At 40.4% G+C, this 19,875-nt stretch overlaps 1 protein-coding gene across 1 annotated transcript in view; it reads right to left on the bottom strand.

The window, feature by feature from the left end:
- Positions 1 to 19,875, bottom strand: part of LOC126267847 (myosin-7B-like) — a 127,204-nt gene that overhangs the window by 378 nt on the left and 106,951 nt on the right. The window lies entirely within an intron of this gene.

Here is a 19,875-nt window from a genome sequence, read left to right on the forward strand (position 1 = left end):
TCTTTAAACCATTTCTAATTCTAGATTTGACAAACTGTCGAGTTTAAGATCTCGCTTATTTACTGGGGTCAATGTAGTATTGTGAAATAGAAATATTTCTTAAAAAATTAAGTATATGTCTTTGCTATAGCTTATGTGGGCTTTGAAGGCCAATTTGAAGTGGTTTCCCAAGGTGATCAATGAAAAGTGTCCTGTTTCAAACTGTTAGTCTCCATTTTCTCTACACCACTGTGGCACATTGTAAACAATTATCATTTACATCCTGTATACACGGACACTATCTCTATAAGGGAAGGGAGAAATGTTTGGTGAAGTAAGAGAAGTATGTCTGAGGACAGAGGTGTGTGAGGTAATTTCAATGATAATGAAATACTGATATTTTTGAGACTTTCTCCAATGTTGTGCAGAAGGAAACCTGCCTTATTGTAGTAGCTTGATAAATAATTAAATAGGAAATTAATAAAAATTTAACGAGCACCTAAGTTTGATGGTTAAAATAATGGAGGTTTAAGAGACAAAAGAATTATGACATATGTGTTGTAGGAAAGTTTAAAATTTCTAAGTACTCAGAATGTAATACCACCTAGACTGTTTTTTAGGCACAACTGTCAAACTATAGTGCAGACAGAATCAATTGTGTTCTCATAAATATATTTACTGTGAGATCATTTGTCTAAATGGGGGAATTTGTGATGTTACATGACAGTCCAGAGGAATAATGCATACCCTATGATACTCATGGGTGAAAAGTATAAAATAGTTAATATACAGGAGGGACAAATACTATGTGGATATGTTATTTTATTTTGCATCTGGAGAATCACGCAGAGGGATGGCATGTGTCTTCAATATGATTGTAGTTACTTTCAAAGAGATAGAGGGGTTGGCCAGTACTTACCTCAGATCAGTACAGCCGAAAGATACACAAAAAACAACCGAAAATTTACGTTCCTAGCTTTCGGAATAAATGTTCCTTCATCAGGGAGGAGAGAAGGGGAAAGAAAGGGAAGAAGGAAAGTGGATTTAGTTACTCACAACCCAGGTTATGGAGCAACAGGGAAAGGAAAACAGGGAGGGTAGCAAGGATGGAGGCATGGTTGTCAGAGGGAAGCCAAAGATATTCTACTGTAAGTACTGTGCCAACTTCAAACCAAAGAGAATGCATACAGAAGTAAAGAGGTATATAGCATGCCCTCCACCATAATTCTAGGGACCTAGGAACCTGCTACACTGTATGTGCCATTTGGCTTCTCCCACCCAACACCAGTCCCTCTGAACTGCGGAGATGGGAACTTGCACTCCAACACATCCTTTCATCCTGCCATCCCCCTGGACTGAACCTACATTAAACAACCTAACTCCCATTTACTCTTCAGTCTTCTCCTCTTTCCCTTTCCTCTTTAGCCATTCATGCATCTTTTCATCCTACATCTTTATACTATATACCTCTTTACTCCTGTATACATCCTCTTTGGTTTGAAGCTGGCACAGTACTTACAGTAGAATATCTTTGGCTTCCCTCTGACAACCATGCCTCCATCCTTGCTACCCTCCCTGTTTTCCTTTCCCTGTTACTTCATAACCTGGGTTGTGAGTAACTAAATCCACTTTCACTTCTTCCCTTTCTTTCCCCTCTCTCCTCCCTGATGAAGGAACATTTATTCTAAAAGCTAGGAATGTAAATTTTTGGTTGTTTTTTGTGTATCTATCAGCTGTACTGCGCTGAGGTAAGTACTGGCCAGCCCCTCTATCTCTTTGTTAGTATTTGTTTCACATCTTTATATGAGATTTTCCATTAATTGTAGTTACTTTGTGAGACAAAGTTTCTGGATGGATGTTGTTATAGAAGCTCCTAGAACTGCTGGCCTACTTGTGAGAAGCATGAAGCCCTCGGAGAATACATTACTCTTGGCAATAGTTTACTCATACAAAATGTCATTCTGAATCTATTACTTTTTGGATGTAGAGATTTTGTGTTGGACATTCTGATTTGATGTTTGGTGTCATCCAAAGGATTCTGTATATGTTTGTGGACAATATGTGGATTATATATATGAAAGGTGTTGGTGTAATAATATAAGAAAAGAAAGAGTAATAATATTACATTTCCTTACAGCAATAATCAAGCACAGAGCAGACCAAGTCTGTTGACACTCGTACATTCCTCAATTGAAGCTATTGAAACTCTTTAAATGGGCTTTCACAGGTTAGGTGGCACCAATCAAGCATCTGCCAGCGCAGATTTTTCACCATTCCTGTGATGCTCTCCCACTGTCAGACAAATCTGTAACCATTCATACACTGTTCCTTGCATACTTTCAATGCCCCTTGTTGGTTCTTTTTGGTATGGGTCCCATACACTGGAGAAATATCACAGGATGGCATGCATGAATTTTTAAGGAATTTCCCTTGTAAACTGATGGTATTTTCTCAGATTCCTACAAATGAGACAAAGTTTATCATGTGCTAAATCTATAACTGAGCTCATGTAATTATCCCATTTTACATCCCTATCAATTTTTATGTCTAGTTTTTGGTGTGATTGACTGATCACTGACATTATAATCATAGGACACTACATAATTTTCATTTTGTAAAATATATAATTTTACATTTTTGAACATTTAAAGCCCAGTATTTGGAGCTATTTGAAATGTTATCAAGAAATGATTCAATATTTGTGCAGCTTTTATCAGATAGCACTTAATTATAGATGACTGCATCACCTCTGAAATGTTTGAGGTTACTATTAATATATCAGTCAGGTCATCAATATACAAAATGAATAGAAAGAATTCTAACAAACTTCCCTGGGACACACATGAAGTTTCTTTGGGAAGACTTTGGAAACAGGTTGGAGACCTTGGGTAAAGTTGCTGGAAAACCATTCTGGAGTGTAATTAGAAGTCTTCGAAAGGGAGGTAAGAAGGAAATGATAAGTATTTTGGACAGGTCAGGAAAACTGCTAGTGTATCCTGTTGATGCCTTGGGCAGATGGAGGGAATATTTTGAAGAGTTGCTCAATGTAGGTGAAAATACGATCAGTAATGTTTCAGAATAAAAATCTCTCGGTGTACATGCCACGTCAATTCAGGATCAAACTCCAAGCTTCGACCACTACCTCTATGGTCGTTCTCAGGGCTAAAACTGACTGTCGTGAACTAGTGAGGTTCGGACTTTTATATGCAAAGGACGGCTTCTGATCCCTTGAATTGACGCGGCATGTACACCGAGAGATTTTTATTCAAGAAATACGTCATGAAAGACTTTGTAGCCAGTTGTGTTTCAGATTTTGATGTACAACGGGACAGGAATGATGGTGGAAATAGTATCACATTTGAGGAAGTGGAGAAAATGGTCAGTAGATTGCAGTGCAATAAAGCGGCTGGGGTGGATGAAATAAAGTCGGAACTCATAAAATACAGTGGAATGTCAGGTCTTAAATGGCTACACAGGATAACTGAAATGGCGTGGGAGTTGGGACAGGTTCCATCAGACTGGATGAAAGCAGTAATCACACCAATCTTTAAACATGGAAACAGAAAAGATTGTAACAACTACAGAGGTATCTCTTTGATCAGCGTTGTGGGTAAAATCTTCTCAGGCATTCTTGAAAGGAAAGTGTGAGTATTAGTTGAGGACAAATTCGATGAAAATCAGTGTGGGTTTAGGCCTCTTAGAGGTTGTCAGGACCAGATCTTTAGCTTATGGCAAATAATGGAGAAGTGTTATGAGTGGAACAGGGAATTGTATCTATGTTTTATAGATCTAGAAAAGGCATATGACTGGGCTCCTGGGAGGAAGTTATTGTCTGTTCTACATGATTATGGAATAGGAGGCAAACTTTTGCAAGCAATTAAAGGTCTTTACATAGATAGTCAGGCAGCAGTTAGAGTTGACGGTAAATTGAGTTCATAGTTCAGAGTAGCTTCAGGGGTAAGACAAGGCTGCAACCTGCTCCACTGTTGTTCATATTATTTATGGATCATATGTTGAAAACAATAGACTGGCTGGGTGAGATTAAGATAGGTGAGCACAAAATAAGCAGTCTCGCATATGCGGATGACTTAGTTGTGATGGCAGATTCGATTGAAGGTTTGCAAAGTAATATTTCAGAGCTAGATCAGAAATGTAAGGACTATGGTATGAAGATGACCATCTCCAAAACAAAAGTAATGTCAGTGGGAAAGAGATATTAACGGATTGAGTGCCAAATAGGAGGAACAAAGTTAGAACAGGTGGGCAGTTTCAAGTACTTAGGATGCATATTCTCACAAGATGGCAACATAGTGAAAGAACTGAAAGCAGGTGTAGCAAAGGTAATGCAGTGATCACTCAGCTATGATCTACTCTCTTCTGCAAGAAGGAAGTCAGTACCAAGACTAAGTTATCTGTGCACCATTCTATCTTTCGACCAACTTTGTTGTATGGGAGCGAAAGCTGGGTGGATTCAGGTTACCTTATCAATAAGGTTGAGGTTACGGATATGAAAGTAGCTAGGATGATTGCAGGTACTAGTAGATGGGAACAATGGCAGGAGGGTGTGCACAATGAGGAAATCAAAGAAAAACTGGGAATGAACTCTATAGATGTAGCAGTCAGGGCGACCAGGCTTAGATGGTGGGGTCATGTTACACGCATGGGAGAAGCAAGGTTACCCAAGAGACTCATGGGTTCAGCAGTAGAGGGTAGGAGGAGTCAGTGTAGACCAAGGGAAGGTACCTGGATTTGGTTAAGAACGATTTTGAAGTAATATGCTTAACATCAGAAGAGGCACCAATGTTAGCACTGAATAGGGGATCATGGAGGAATTTTATAAGGGGGACTATGCTCCAGACTGAATGCTGAAATGCATAATCAGTCTTAAATTATGATGATGATGATGATGATGACTCTGGAAAAGAACTTGGCTTTGTATTGCCATGTGACCTGATTTTTGACAGCTTTTTTGGAAAACACATTTCAAAATATCCCATGAAAATTGAAGAAAATGTGTTATATGCATCATTTGTATTTGTTAGGGATAGTAATTCTGCCCAAGCCTCATTAGTTAGAATATTTATGAATTCTACATAGTTCTCTGTAGAAAAATTTCTTTTATACATGAAGTGTGTTTTTTTCTCTTTCAGTGGCCTTGAAGGAATTTTGAGGACAAGAGCATTGTGGTCTGATAATCCCAAATCAGTATTTGTTACTTCAACTTCTGTTTGTCCTACATTTGAAAATATATTATCAATAAGACTGACTGTATTATTTGTTATTCTTGTGGGTGTGTGTACGAGTGGAAGCAGGTTGAAAGTACGTAACAGATTTAGGAACTGGTCTTTTAGCCTACTTTCACTCATAAGATTAATATTGAAGTCCCCACACAATACTACAGTGGCTCTATCGGTGAACAGAGTGTTAAGCAATATTTCTAATAAGTTAAAGAATATGTCTGCATCACCAGTAGGTGGTCTGTATATTGCTATGACTATGACTTTTCCCTGTATTTCATTCAACTGCACAGCTGCTGCTTGAAAATGATTTTCCACACTCAATGATTCAGCTACCTTCTTTTATAGCTGATACTTAGTTTGGTAAATATACATACATCTCCATATTTGGTATTTTTTCTACAATATTGGCTTGCCAACTTAAACGGATAAATATTCGAACTCAGGACCTTTGCCTTTCACGGGCAAGTGCGCTACCAACTGAGCTACCCAAGCCCGACTCATGACCTGTCCTCACAGTTTTAGTTCTGCCGTATGGAATTCTCAACAGTTCATTGAGTTTAGATGATGTTACCCTCCAAACCTCATAGACAATCACAGAAGCTGTATTGATGTTGACACAGCAGAAGCCAAAACACCAGGTCCACCTTGTTTAATGCAGACAAGCTGGCCTTCTTTGAAGTCCTTGAACTCCCTAAACACTGTTACATGAGGTGGTACATCTTCACTATAAACTTGCTACAGATTTTCATATTTCAGTGGCTGCATGGTTTAAATGAACATAGAATTTAATAATGCTGTACTGCTTCTCTCACATCACCTCCACTGTTTGGTAAGTGAAATGCAAAGAGAGTCTTCAAAATAGAGCATTACTACCAACCTACCAATTCGAAAGTGCTGCCACCTATGGACATTGTGCAAAAAACCTGTTCTCTTCAAATACTCATGGCTTGGATAGGACACCATCATGGAAACTACACAAAAAATCAGTCTATCTTGGTTGATCAGCCGTCATAACATACAAGAAAATTATAGAAAATACATTATTGTATGTTGAAGATTCATCATAAGGCTCAGAAATAATACTTACATCAACAAACAGAATTACACTGCCTGACAAAGAAAAGTGTAGCACGCAGAAGGGTAGATGGAAAAATACGTGAAACTTCCTGGGTTCAGAGAATGCATGACATTACTTCAGGGATTATAATACTGAGTCAAATTTACAAATAACTTGATGATACAAGCCCACTGATCAGTATGAAGTTTCACCCCCTCTGGCCTGAATGTATGCACTCATTCGATTGGAGAGTGTGTCATACAGAAATTTTACCCTCTCCTGAGGCAATCTGTCCTACAATTGTGGTAACTGGTCCTTGATATCTGGTATACTGGCACTGAGGTGGAGTTGAAATCCATGCTGGTCCTATAGACTTCTACCAGGGATAGATCTGGGGATATTGCTGGCCATGGGAGTATATCAGTATCACATAGACAATACCTGGAGGCATTTGCTGTGTGTAGATGAGCACTGTTACGCTGCAAAATGGCACAACTTTACCGTTGCATGAGAGACAACACATGAGGGAACAGGAAGTCCATGTTGTGGCATTGTGCTGCCATATATCCTTCAAGTACTACCAGGTATGGCCAGAAGTCATATCCGATGGCTCCCCGTACCGTACCACCAGGAGTAAAACTACTGTGACTTTCCAAAACATTGGAGACTGGGACCTCTCCCCAAGTTGCTGTCATGAATTGAATTGAACTGAATTTTATTTGATCCTGTAAGATCACATCGTGTACAGTAAATGTACATGTAATATAGGACATGTCAAATGCTCACCTATGGTGGTGGCCCACAATATTGCACAACTGTGATTTATTGCTGATCACAGTGTAATGCCATTCATTAGCAGTCCATGCTTCCCAGCCATGATAACAGTCCAAACATAGTGTCTGTGTTGTAGTGGAAATGGCAACCAATGTATGAGATGGTAATTTCCTATTCTACCTGCAGCTGGTCTCCAAACAATTTTGTGGGATGAGACAGAATATTGTGGGGGGTCCATTACTCTCGCTTCGATGGCAGGAGCAGGCATGAAGGGTTAACAGTGTTCTTGGTGCACAATATGGTCATCTTCCCATGTCGTGGTCAGGTTTGGTTGACCAGTACCTTGACAACAAATATGCCTGCCCTCACATCCCTATGCACTGCAACAATGCAACAATTACACTCCTTTCAGAACTCTGTCAGGTGCTGGTAATGCCACCTCACATGAACATGCAGAATCTCTATGTCCTTCACTCAGCATCTGACACTGTTCATGCGCTTTAAGTTCTGTATCAGGCCTGGTAAAAACACTAAACGCGAACAACACTAATGCACTCTGTGGCTGTTATGTCTGTCACAAAGAATTCTAAGTCTACCCATTTACACATCTGCAGATGGTGTGTATGTACAAAGTTCCATTGACATTCAACCATGTCATATTCACTTCTTTTGTCAGGCAGAGTTTTTTGGAGACTTGGATATATGATGGCAGATCATGGTACCCTTATGGAAATAGCAGCAATGGACAGGAAAGGACACCATGTGCACTCAGTGTGTATGCCTTGGGGCCTCATTCAACATGTTTAAGTGGCTATTCCAGCAGCCACTAAGGGAACAGGTTAACCAACTGCAGATTGTGGGACACATTGGAACATATGATGCCTGTCATCTGCGGTCATGCTTGTCTCATTACAGTGACTGGTAGAGAGGTCTGAAAAGACCAGCCTTATGCATTGAGTTCCAAAGAAGCTCACAATTTGGAGCATTATCCCCAGAACTGATCATGGCCCTTTGGTTCTGAGATGAGTGGAAGGACTGTTAGGCTGTGACCTTCTCAACTTGCACCATAGGTTTGGGAACTGTAGGGCCCCCTAAATGTATCAGTGCACTACACACCAGAGGCTGCAACTAAGGTAGCAGACTCTGTGTGGGGCGCACACAAGGGTTTTTTAGGTTAGGCAGCTCTCCATTCGCTGGGAGATAACGATAGCTGTATGAAACTCAAAAGTATCAGTGTAAGCTCAAATGAAATGTCCCCAAAGTTGAGAGTATTAAAATCCTAATGGTTAACTGCTGAAGCATTCACAACAAACTGCCTGAGTTTGAAGTGGTCACAAAACACAGTGAGGCTCATATAATATTATGCACAGAAAGCTGGTTGCAAACTGAAATCGACAGCAGTGAGATTTTTGGGGAAAATTGAAGTTATATAAAAAAGATAGCTAATGGGAATGAAGGTGGTGTATTCGTCACAGTACACAAGAAATTCTAAGCTACCGAGATAGAAACTGAAGCTGCATGTGAGAATTGTTTTGGAAAGACTCTATCAGGGGTCAGTATAAAATGATAATTGGATCCTTCTACTGCCCACCAGACTCATCTTCTTATGTAGTGGAAAACTTTAAAGAAACCCCACTTCACTTGTACGTAAGTTCCCCAATACATATTGTAATTATCTGTGGAGACTTCAATCATCCAACAATTTATTGGTAAAATAACAGTTTTGTTAGTCGTGGGTGTGATAAGACATCCTGTGAAACATTATTAAAAGCCTTCTCTGAAAACTGCCTACAACAGAGAGTTAGGAGCCCCACCCATGATGGAAATATATTTGATCTAATGGCAACAAACCTGACCTCCTTGAGGATGTCCATATCAAAACTGGTATCAGTGACTATGATGCATTTGTGGCAACAATGATTACTGAAATACAAAGGATAGCTAAACCAAGTAGAAAGATATTTATATGTAAACTAGATAAAAAAATCAGTAATGTCATATCTCAATGAGAAAAATGAAATTTTCACACAGGTCAGGAGCACATAGAGGAACTGTGGTTCAGGTTTAAAAGAATAGTTAACCATGCACTTAACAGATAGGAGGGTCATCCACAAAGAAAGTTCCATTTCTATTTCTATCCACGGCATTGCTATGATCGCAGTTCCGAGCATGTGCGGCAGGTGCTCTGACTCAAGGAGAAGACATGCACACCATTTTCAGATTGCTGCTGCCAACATGTGCTTTGTAGTGCTTCTTTATAATGTCAGCCATAATCAAACATGCCGTCACGTCTGAAATCAGATCTGTGATTCATTTTCTAAATTCAAAGAAATTTAAACCAAAGGAAATTCATTGGTAAACCTGCGAGGTTTACAGACAAAGTGCTACAAATGATTCAATAGTTGGAAGATTGGTCTGACTGTTCAATGAAGGACGGTAATGCCCAACCTCACACGGCAAATGTGACCAAACAACTCTTGCGGGAAATTCACTGGGATGCGTTTGATCATCCTCCGTACAGCCCAGATCTCGTTCCTAGCAACTTTCATCTCTTCTTACACCTAAAATCTGTCCTTGGTGGTCAACACTTCAATGATGATGACAAACTGAAAGAACATGTTACCACATGGTTGAATACACAGGTGGCAACCTTCTATGAAGAAGGCATACAAAAACTTGTGCCACACTATGACAAGTGCCTACAAAATTTCAGAAGCTATGGAGAAAAGTAGTTTAACAGTTGTAGAGTTTTGTACAGTAAATATTTTTTTTTTTGTATCTGTACACATTTGATATTTAACCAACAGAACTTACTTTGTGGACAACCCTCATATATACTCATAGATTGGTTCATAATCGGAGGGAACCTCCATAGCATACAATAACTCTAAAGAAACTGCTAAAGAAATAGAGATTACTGCATAATAGGTGTAAAACAAAGCATAGGCCTGTTGACAGAGCGATGCTGAATGAAACACATTTTGCTGTCATGAGAGCAATGCCTAATGCCTTCAATGACTGTTGTGACAGAATATTGTCAAATGATATTTCATAAAACCCAAAGAAATTCTGCTCATATGTAAGGGCTGTTAGTGTCGCCAGAGTTAGTGTTTAGTGACTAGAGAATGAGACAGGAACTGAAGTTGAGGACGGCAAAGCAAAAGCTGACTTGCTTAACTGTTTTCAAACGTTCTTGTACAAAGGAAAACCCATAAGAATTGCCCCAATTTAATCCTCAGACCGCTGAAAAGAAGAATGAAACAAGTTTTTAGTGTCAGTCGTGTTGAGAAATATCTGAAATAATTAAAATTTAATGAAGTTCCACAGCCCAATTGAATCTCTGTCAGATTCTATACTGAATTTGCAGCTGAGTTAGCACCTCTTCCCAACTGTAATCTATTGTAGATCTCTTGAACAAAAATCTATGCCAAGTACTTGGAAAAATGCACAGGTCTCACCTATCTAGTAGAAGGGTACTGAACTACAGTACAATATCCTTGACATCAATTTGTAGTAGAACCTTAGAACATATTCTGAGCTCAAACATAATGAGATATCTTGAACAAAATGGCATCCTTCAACGCCAACTGTATGGATTCCGATAACTTCAGTCATGTGAAACCCAACTTGTACTTTTCTCACGTGGCACACTGAAAGCTTTGGATGAAGGGAGTCTGGTAGATGCAGTATATTTTTATTCCTGAAAAGCATCTGACTCAGTACCATGCCTACACTTACTGTCCAAAGTACAATCATAAGGGGCATCAAGTGAAATTTGTGATTGAATTGAGGACCTTTTTGGTAAGATGGTCGCAGCATGTTATAAGGTTGCAGCATGTTTTCTTGGATGGAGAGTCATTGTCAGATAGAGAAGTAACGTCAGGTGTGTCCCACGGATGTGTGTTGGAACCCTTGCTGTTCACACTATATATTTATGACCTAGCAGACTGTATTAATAATAACCTTAGTCTTTTTGCAGATGATGCACCTATCAGTAATGAAGTATGTCTGAAAGACAATATGTAAATATTCACTCAGATCTTGAGAACATTTCAGAGTGGTGCAGATATTGGCAACTTGCTTTAAATGTTCAGAAATGTAAAACTGTGCTCTTCACAAAAGGAAAAAAAAACATACATCCTATGATTGTAATAGCAATGAATCGCTGTTGTAATCAGCCAACTCACATAAATACCTGGTTATAAGACTTAGTAGAGATATGAAATGGAATGATCACATAGGTTCAGTCTTGGGTAAATCATGTGATAGACTTTGGTTTATTAGTAGAATACTGGGGAAGTGCAATCAGTCTATAAAGGAGATGGCTTACAAATCACTCATGTGACCAGCTCTAGAATATTGCTAAAGTGCGTGGGACCTGTACCAAATAGGACCAACTGGGGATATTGAATATATACAGAGAAGGGCAACACATATGGTCACAGATCTGTTGAATCCATAGGAGAGTGTCTCATAGATACTGAAGAAACCGAACTGGAAGACATTTGAAGATAGATGTAAACCATCCCAAGAAAGTCTATTAACGAAGTTTCAAGAACCGATGTAAAATGATGACTCTAGGAATATACTACAACTCCATTTGTATCACTCACATAGGGATCACGAGAATAAGAGTAGAATAATTACATGCTCCATACATGAATGGAATGGGAAGAAACTCTTAACAGCTGGTACAATGGTAAATACCCTCTGCCATACACTTCATGGTGGTTTGCAGAGTATAGATACACATGCAGATCATTTATATAAAATTTACCAGGTGTAAGCAGGACTCGCACTCTGTGGGTTCTGTACAAACTTAGTTATGTGTGTAGATAGTTCATCCATCCTGGGAAACAAGAATCTCTACAATTTTTGTCTGGTATCAATATTGCTACTGTCCAAGATATTAGTCCTGGGAATTCAATGACTTTCGTGTGATATAATTACAAATTAGAAATTTTCAGGTCTTTTGGCTTTACTTCTTCTGTGAAACCTTGCTTCATGCCAAATTTAATGATTCTATGTCAATAGGAACTGCACTATAGGTTTTGATGAGTGAGTTTGTGAGTACCAAAATATGTGCCATAAATGGCTGTATCTTTTAAATACACTGACTTACAAACTTAAACTTTTCACACTGCCAAGGAAAGATAGACCTTACTATGTGACATAAAGTTCAACAGTATATGTCTATCAGTTCCTGAGAAAAAAAGGTTCATAACAGTTGGACAGACAGATAGTCAGATAAAAAATGTCAAACAAATAATACAATTACAAATTAACAATATATGGATTTTTTCCCATTACTTGTTCTGTGAAACCTTGTTTCTTGCCAAATTTCATGCTTCTAGGTCAACAAGAGTATGCTATAGGTTTTGATGTGTGGGTTTGCGAGTATCAAAATATGTGATCTAAACGGTGGTATCTTTTGTTTGCATTTACTTAGAAGCTTAATTTGTTTACACTGCCGAGGGACCATAGATCTTAGTATGTGACATAATTTTGGACTCGGTATATCTAATGGTTCTTAAGTAAAAGGTTCTTAATGGTCAGACAGACAGACAGATGGGCAACAAAGTGTTCCTATAAAATAAGGGCTGGTGGGGTTGGGAAAATGGGGAGAGTTTGGAAAAGCTGACCAGAATCCAATGGCAGGGAAGTCTTACTAGATGGGATGAGAAGGAAAGGCCAATTATTGGGGACTGCATTGGATGAGATTTGAAAACCTGGGAGTTTAAAGGTGGAAGATAGGGAAATAAGCATGATGGATCAACTCATGATCACAAGAACTAGCAACAAAGTTACAGTGTTCTCAGCCAGTCATCTAATACACAGTCCTATCCTGAATTGCATGTATTATGCAAGTGTCTCATTTTCTGCTCTAAACCCGCACATAATCATGCTGCTTTAGTGAAGGACCTATTTTCCTTCACACATAATGTCAACTGGAAATATCACTGTGCAACCCAATCACAAAACCTTTCAACAGGGAATCTGACTCTCCCTTGGACGTACAACTCCAACTTGACCTGCCACCACTAACTCAGAAACACTCCTTATAAGCCTTTCAAGATTTTGTAACATTCAGTATTGCTACACAACCATTTCTCAGGTCCCTACAACATTACCCTAACCTGTCCTCTCCAGAATTCCAGGCTCTTCAGTCCCTAGTAACTGCTGACTCCATCGTTATCCTCCCAGTGAAAAGCATTCTACTACTATGGTACTTGACCGATGGGAATATATAAGCAAGGTTCTACACCAGCTGTTTGACACTTCTAAGTACATCATCTATAGCTCCTTCCTTAAAACCTTAGACCCTCAAAGGGACTAATACCTCAATCCATAGAACTTGTTACCACATCCAAACCACCTATCACTGCCTTTTACCTTCTTCCTGTCTGCCCCCAGTAGCTGAGTGGTCAGCATGACAGAATGTCTACCTAATGGCCCAGGTTCGATTTCCGGCTGGGTCAGAGATTTTCTCCACTCAGGGACTGGGTGTTGTGTAGTCCTAATCATCATCATTTCATCCCCATCGATGTGCAAGTCACCGAAGTGGCGTCAAAAATGTTCAAATGTGTGTGAAATCTTATGGGACTTAACTGCTAAGGTCATCACTCCCTAAGCTTACACACTACTTAAACTAAATTATCCTAAGGACAAACACATACACCCACACCTGAGGGAGGAATCAAACCTCTGCCGGGACCAGCTGCACAGTTCATGACTGCAGCACCTGAGACCGCTCGGCTAATCCCGCGTGAAGTGGCATCAAATTGAAAGACTTGCACCCGGCGAATGGTCTACCCTTCATCAGGCCCTAGTCACATGACATTTACATTTACCTTCCTCCTAAAATCCACAAACCTAATCATCCTGGCCACCCCACAGTTTCTGGCTTTGAAGCACACAATGAACATATATCTACCTTAGTTGATCAATATTTACAGTCTATAGTACAAAGACTTCCCTCTTGTATTTAATGACACCAACCATTTCCTAGACCACCTGGAATCTGTGCCCATCCCACTCCCATCACACACTTTGCTTGTCACCATTGATGCCAGCTCCCTTCATACAAACATCCTCCATGTACATGATCTGTCTGCTGCTGAAAATTACCTTGATCAGCATCCACTTGATCCCTTGCTGCTCACCTTAATCAACTTTATGCTTACCCACTCTGAGGGGCACACATCAGAGATAAAACAGTTCAGAGGCTTGGCCATGGGAACAATGATGGTTTCTTCCTATGCCAGCCTTTTCTTGGGTCTGTTATAGGAGGCTTTTCTGGGATCCTTAAGCTTTCAGCACATAGTATCGTTTGGATACATTTGTAGAGTTTTGGTAGGTATTGAGTCCCATAAACCAACTTCTTACAGCACAATAACGATTTATTTGGATAACGTTCACAGGTTAACATCACAGTGCAAGAGTAAACACTCAACTCCTCCAACTCTCTGGCAAAGCAGACCCAAAAATCATAAATATAGCAAAGACATATACATAGGTATGCACGGAAGTACAGGTTATTACTGTACGATTGCTACACATTGATGACATCTTTTCCATATGGACTCAAGGTGAGGCTGGCCTTTTAAAATTTTTGTAATCTCTAAAATACATTCTGCCAACTAAATTTCACATGATCCTAGTCTGTATCCCATGCCACTTTCCTTGATCTTGACTTCATCCTTGCCTAGGATCAGCTACACACTTCTCTTCACATTAGATCTACTAACAAACAATAGTACTTACATTTCGACAGTTGTCATCCTTTCTATATCAAATGTTTCCTCCCATACAGCCTTGGAATTTGAGGCAAACATATTTGTTCAGGTGTAGGCTCTTTACACCAATACAATACCATTCTCACCTCAGTCTTCACTGGACGTAATTATCCCACCAGTCTAGCTCAAAAGCAGATTTCCCGGGCTACCATATCCAGTTCTGGTACTGCTGGCCCCTCCAAAATAACAGCTTAAGTATATATCTCTATTCACTCAGTGTTGTCCTGGTCTTGTATGTATTAATCAGGTACTTTTACAAGGCTATGACTTCTAAAATCATACCCTGATATGAAGTCTATTCTGTCTAACATTTTGCCCACCACACCTAGAATAGCTTTTTGATGCTCCCCCCCCCCCCCCCCCCTGTCCAATCTCCACAGTATTCTGGTCAGACACACACTCCTTCTGCACCCTTTCCCTCCTAGTCCTGTGACCATCCACCTGTAAGAATTTCCCATTCATCCTCCAAGTGCCACCTATACCAACCCTGTAACTAGCAAGACATACACTGTCACAGGGAGGTGACCTGTGAATGACACGTCATGTACCAGCTGTTATAAACACTGTGTGGCCTTTTATGTTGGTAATACTTCCACCATGTTATTAGTTATGATGAACAGACATAGACAGAGGGTATATAATGGTAACACACAATATCCTGTTGCTGAGCATGCTTTATGACGTGACAGTCATGACGTTGGTGCCTGTTTCACCACACATGCCATCTGGATTCTTCCCCCTGGCAACAGTGTCTCAGAATTCCACAGGTGGGAAGTGGCATTACAATACATCCTTGGTTCTTGCTGCACACCTGGCTTTAATTTATGTTAATGTCTTTGCTTTCAGCACTTCTTCTCAGTAACTGTTCTTTTCTTCACCCACTTTTAGTTTTCTGTATCTGTTGTGCTCTGACTTGCCTACTTTTCCCAACCTTCCACCTCTACCACATAAAATACACGTAGCTTTCTGCTCTTATTAACTCTTGAATGAAGTTTCGTAAGTAATCTCTGTCTTGCTTATTATCCTATATTCCAACTTTGAGCTCTCAGGTTTTCAAATCTTGTCTGGTGCAGTCCCCAACAATCAACAATCATGCCTTCCTTCTCATTCTGTGTCATTGAGTATTTCTCTGTGTCTTTGTAACTTGATCCAAGCAACCTTAAATTTCTCTTGCTTAGGGTGGCAGTTAATGACTTTTCATAAAATGTTGGAGACCGTGTTTGACAAATTTTCTGTTACAATCCTGGTGTCATCTGTAAACATGATAAATTTTTACTCAACACTGTTCACAGCTGCAGGTAGATTATTAGCATAAATCAGAAACAATAAAGGACCAAGGATAGAAACCTGATGGATTCTGATGAATAATGCCCTAGTCTGATGCTTCCACTACTCCCAATTTGCAGTTCACCTCTTCCAAAATTAGTTTAGCGTCCTGTTAGTAAGACAGGATTTTAGCAGATTACTTAATGAGGCCTTGATGTCCTATTACAATGCTTTACCTAATATTAGTTGGTGGACCACACAATCAAAGGTTTTAGTCAGATCACAGAAAACACTGGAGCTGAACTGTTCTTGCTTACAAACTCTTAAGATATCCTTCACAATGTGAATTCATTTGATTAGTTGATATATTCTCTTGAAAACCAAATTGTCTTTTCTTTAAAATATTGAAGTGTCCCTGGTGTTTGACAGTCCTAACATGCAACACATTTTTGGCTATTTTTGGAAACACTGTAAGAAATGAAATCAATCTGTAATTATTACATCTGATACATCCCCCTTTTTGGAAGGTGTTTAACAGTGACATATTTCATCATCGGTACATTGCTAAATTAAGAATATTGTTCAATATTCTACATCATCAGAGTAGATTTTCAGTAACTTGCTTCAGATATTGTCAAACCCAGATGAATGTTTATTGTTTAATGTGACACTGGCATTCTTAAAATCTCTGGTGTTACAGGAAATAACATCACTTTATCAAAAGTAGTATGTGATGAGTGGGTGCATCTGAGTCTTCCATAGGGATATGACTCCTGTGACAAGGGGTTGGGGGAGGCCATGGTCCCTATAACTGATGCCAAGCCTCCCCCCCCCCCCCCCCCCCCCCAATCCTGCATTCTCCCACACACTGACTGCACCTTTAGAGGTGCTAGCTACCCCTCCCCAACCTCTCCACTTACTTCCTGTTTCTTTCTGTCACTACTCACCCCACCCAACACAATCTCTCAGCTCAATGTACTTGCCAAAATGCAATCCCGGCATCATGTGTTCAGCTGGCACAATGTAGCTGGATAGTTGTGTGTGTGTGTGTGTGTGTGTGTGTGTGTGTGTGTGTGTGTATGGTGGGGGGGAGGGAGGGAGGGAGAGGGGGAGGGGGCGAGGGTGAGAGGAGGCTCAGGACAATATAGGGAGGCCTGCCTCACTTTTATAACACTGGCCTTCTCCCTGCAGCTTCACCTACATATGCATTTGACACATACATTATGAAAAGGAAAGACTTCTACTCAGCATATAGTGGAAATGTTGAATCACAGACAGGTTCTGTTTGTGACTCATCTTCAGTATATGGTGAGTAGGAATCTATTCTTTTCATTATATTGCCATTATTCTATCCTGGATTTTCCATTGTTTGGTAAACATACTGCACACATCTTTTCCCCCACCCCCCTTTCTGTGAGCTCACTTGTTCCTCCCCCATCTCCCTGTCCAGCTTGTATTTCCACCTCTGCCTGTTCATTTCCTACCCACTCACTCTGTCTCTTCATCTCGCCCATCCCCCTCTTTTTGTCCATCTCCCCTGTCCCCTTTCATTGAACATAACTTCCTAATCCCCCCTCTGTCCATATCCTCCTCCCCCTCTCTGTGCCTATCTTCTCCTATCCTCTCTTTTCTTTTCCACCTGCCCACTACCCCCCTATACCTTTTACCTAACTTTTTCTGCATCTCCCCCCCTCTCACCTCTCTTTCTGTCCATCTCCTTCTCCCCTCTCTGTTCACATCTCCTGCTCCTCCTCTCAGTGTCTGTACCCTCCTTGCCCTTCTCTCTGACTGCCTCCTCTGCTCCCTTCTACCTCCATCTACTCCACACTCTCTTTGTCCATCTCCTCTGCCCCCCTCTCTGCTCTCACTATCCATCTTATTCTCCTCCCACTCCAGCCCCTTAGTCTTCTCCACCCTCCTCCCCTGACTCTCTCTCTCTCTCTCTCTCTCTCTCTCTCTCTCTCTCTCTCTCTCTCTCTCTCTCGCTCTCTCTCACCTTCTCCCTCTTCTCCGTCTGACCGTCTTCTCTTCCCACCTTTTTTTGTAACCTCTCATCCTCTACTGCCCCCCCCCCCCCTCACTATCCACCTCCTCACCCATCTATCTTTATTCAGCTGTGCCCATCTATATGTGTAGCCCAGCAAGGCGTGCCAGTACACACACCACATACTTATTGTACAGGATAGCCTACAATTCAGGAGTAGAAAATAATTTTTGCCCAAATCTCTGCTCCTATGGGAACTAGGAAGTTCTAACCCCACAGTGCCGATTCTCATACAGCAAGCAGTATGTGCACCTGTTGCAGTCAAAATCAATCTAGTGGTATAGGGGGAGATACTGGACATATACTCTTACAGACATATATATACAGGGTGGTCCATTGATCATGACCGGGCCAAATATCTCACAAAATAACATCAAACAAAAAAACTACAAAGAACAAAACTTGTCTAGCTTGAAGTGGGAAACCAGATGGCGCTATGGTTGGCACGCTAGATGGTGCTGCCATACGTCAAATGGATATCAACTGCATTTTTTAAATATAGGAACCCAGATTTTTAATTACATATTCATGTAGTATGTAAAGAAATCTGAATGTTTTAGTTGGATCACTTCTTTCACTTTGTGATAGATGGCCCTGCAATAGTCACCAACATATGGTTCACAATTTTAGATGAACAGTTGGTAACAGGTAGGTTTTTTAAATTAAAAATACAGAATGTCGGTATGTCTGAACATTTTATTTAAGTTGTTCCAATGTGATACTTGTACCTTTGTGAACTTATCATTTCTAAGAATGCATGCTTTTACAGTGTGATTACCTGTAAATACCACATTAATGCAATAAATGCTCAAAATGATGTCCGTTAACTCAATGCATTTGGCAATACCTGTAACGACATTCCTCTCAACAGCGAGTAAATAACGTAAATATCCAGGACACTTGGATGATGTCGTCCAGGATACCGAGCAGCATACATAGCACACGCCTGTTGGGCATTTTGATCACAATAGCCATACATCAACACGATATAGACCTTTTCTGCAATTGGTAAACGGTTCATTTTAACACGGGTAATATATCATGAAGCAAATACTGTCTGCACTGGCAAAATGTTACATGATACCATGTACTTATATGTTTGTGACTATGTAATGCCATCTGTCACAAAGCGAGAAAAGTGGTCCAACTAAAACATTCATATTTCTTTATGTACCACACGAATATGTAATAAAAAATGGGGGCTCCTATTTTAAAAAACGCAGCTGACAACCGTTTGACCTATGGCAGTGCCATCTAGCGGGCCAACCATAGTGCCATCTGGTTTCCCCCTTCAAGCTAGATGAGTTTCATTCTTTGTAGTTTTTTTGTTTGATGCTTATTTTGTGAGATATTTGGCCCGGTCACTACCAATGGACCACCCTGTATATATTCCTGCAGCTTCACCCAGGTTAGCATTTGAGACTGATATGCTGCACACACTTCCTCCACCCCCCACCCCCCCTCTCCTTGTCTACTTCTTCATCTCCCCTTTTCTTAGTCCACCTCATCCTCCCACCTCTATCTGCCCATGTCTTCCACCTCACTCTCTCTGTCCAACTCCACTGCCCCCCTTTATCTGTTATCTGACCATACATTCCTCCTCCCACCTCAGTCCTTTCCTCCTTCACCAACCTTCACAAATCGTTCAAATGGCTCTGGGCACTATGGGACTTAACTTCTGAGGTCATATCAGTCCCTGAGGCAGGAATCGAACATGCG

This window comes from Schistocerca gregaria, chromosome 4, assembly GCF_023897955.1.
Source record: "Schistocerca gregaria isolate iqSchGreg1 chromosome 4, iqSchGreg1.2, whole genome shotgun sequence".
NCBI lineage: Eukaryota > Metazoa > Arthropoda > Insecta > Orthoptera > Acrididae > Schistocerca > Schistocerca gregaria.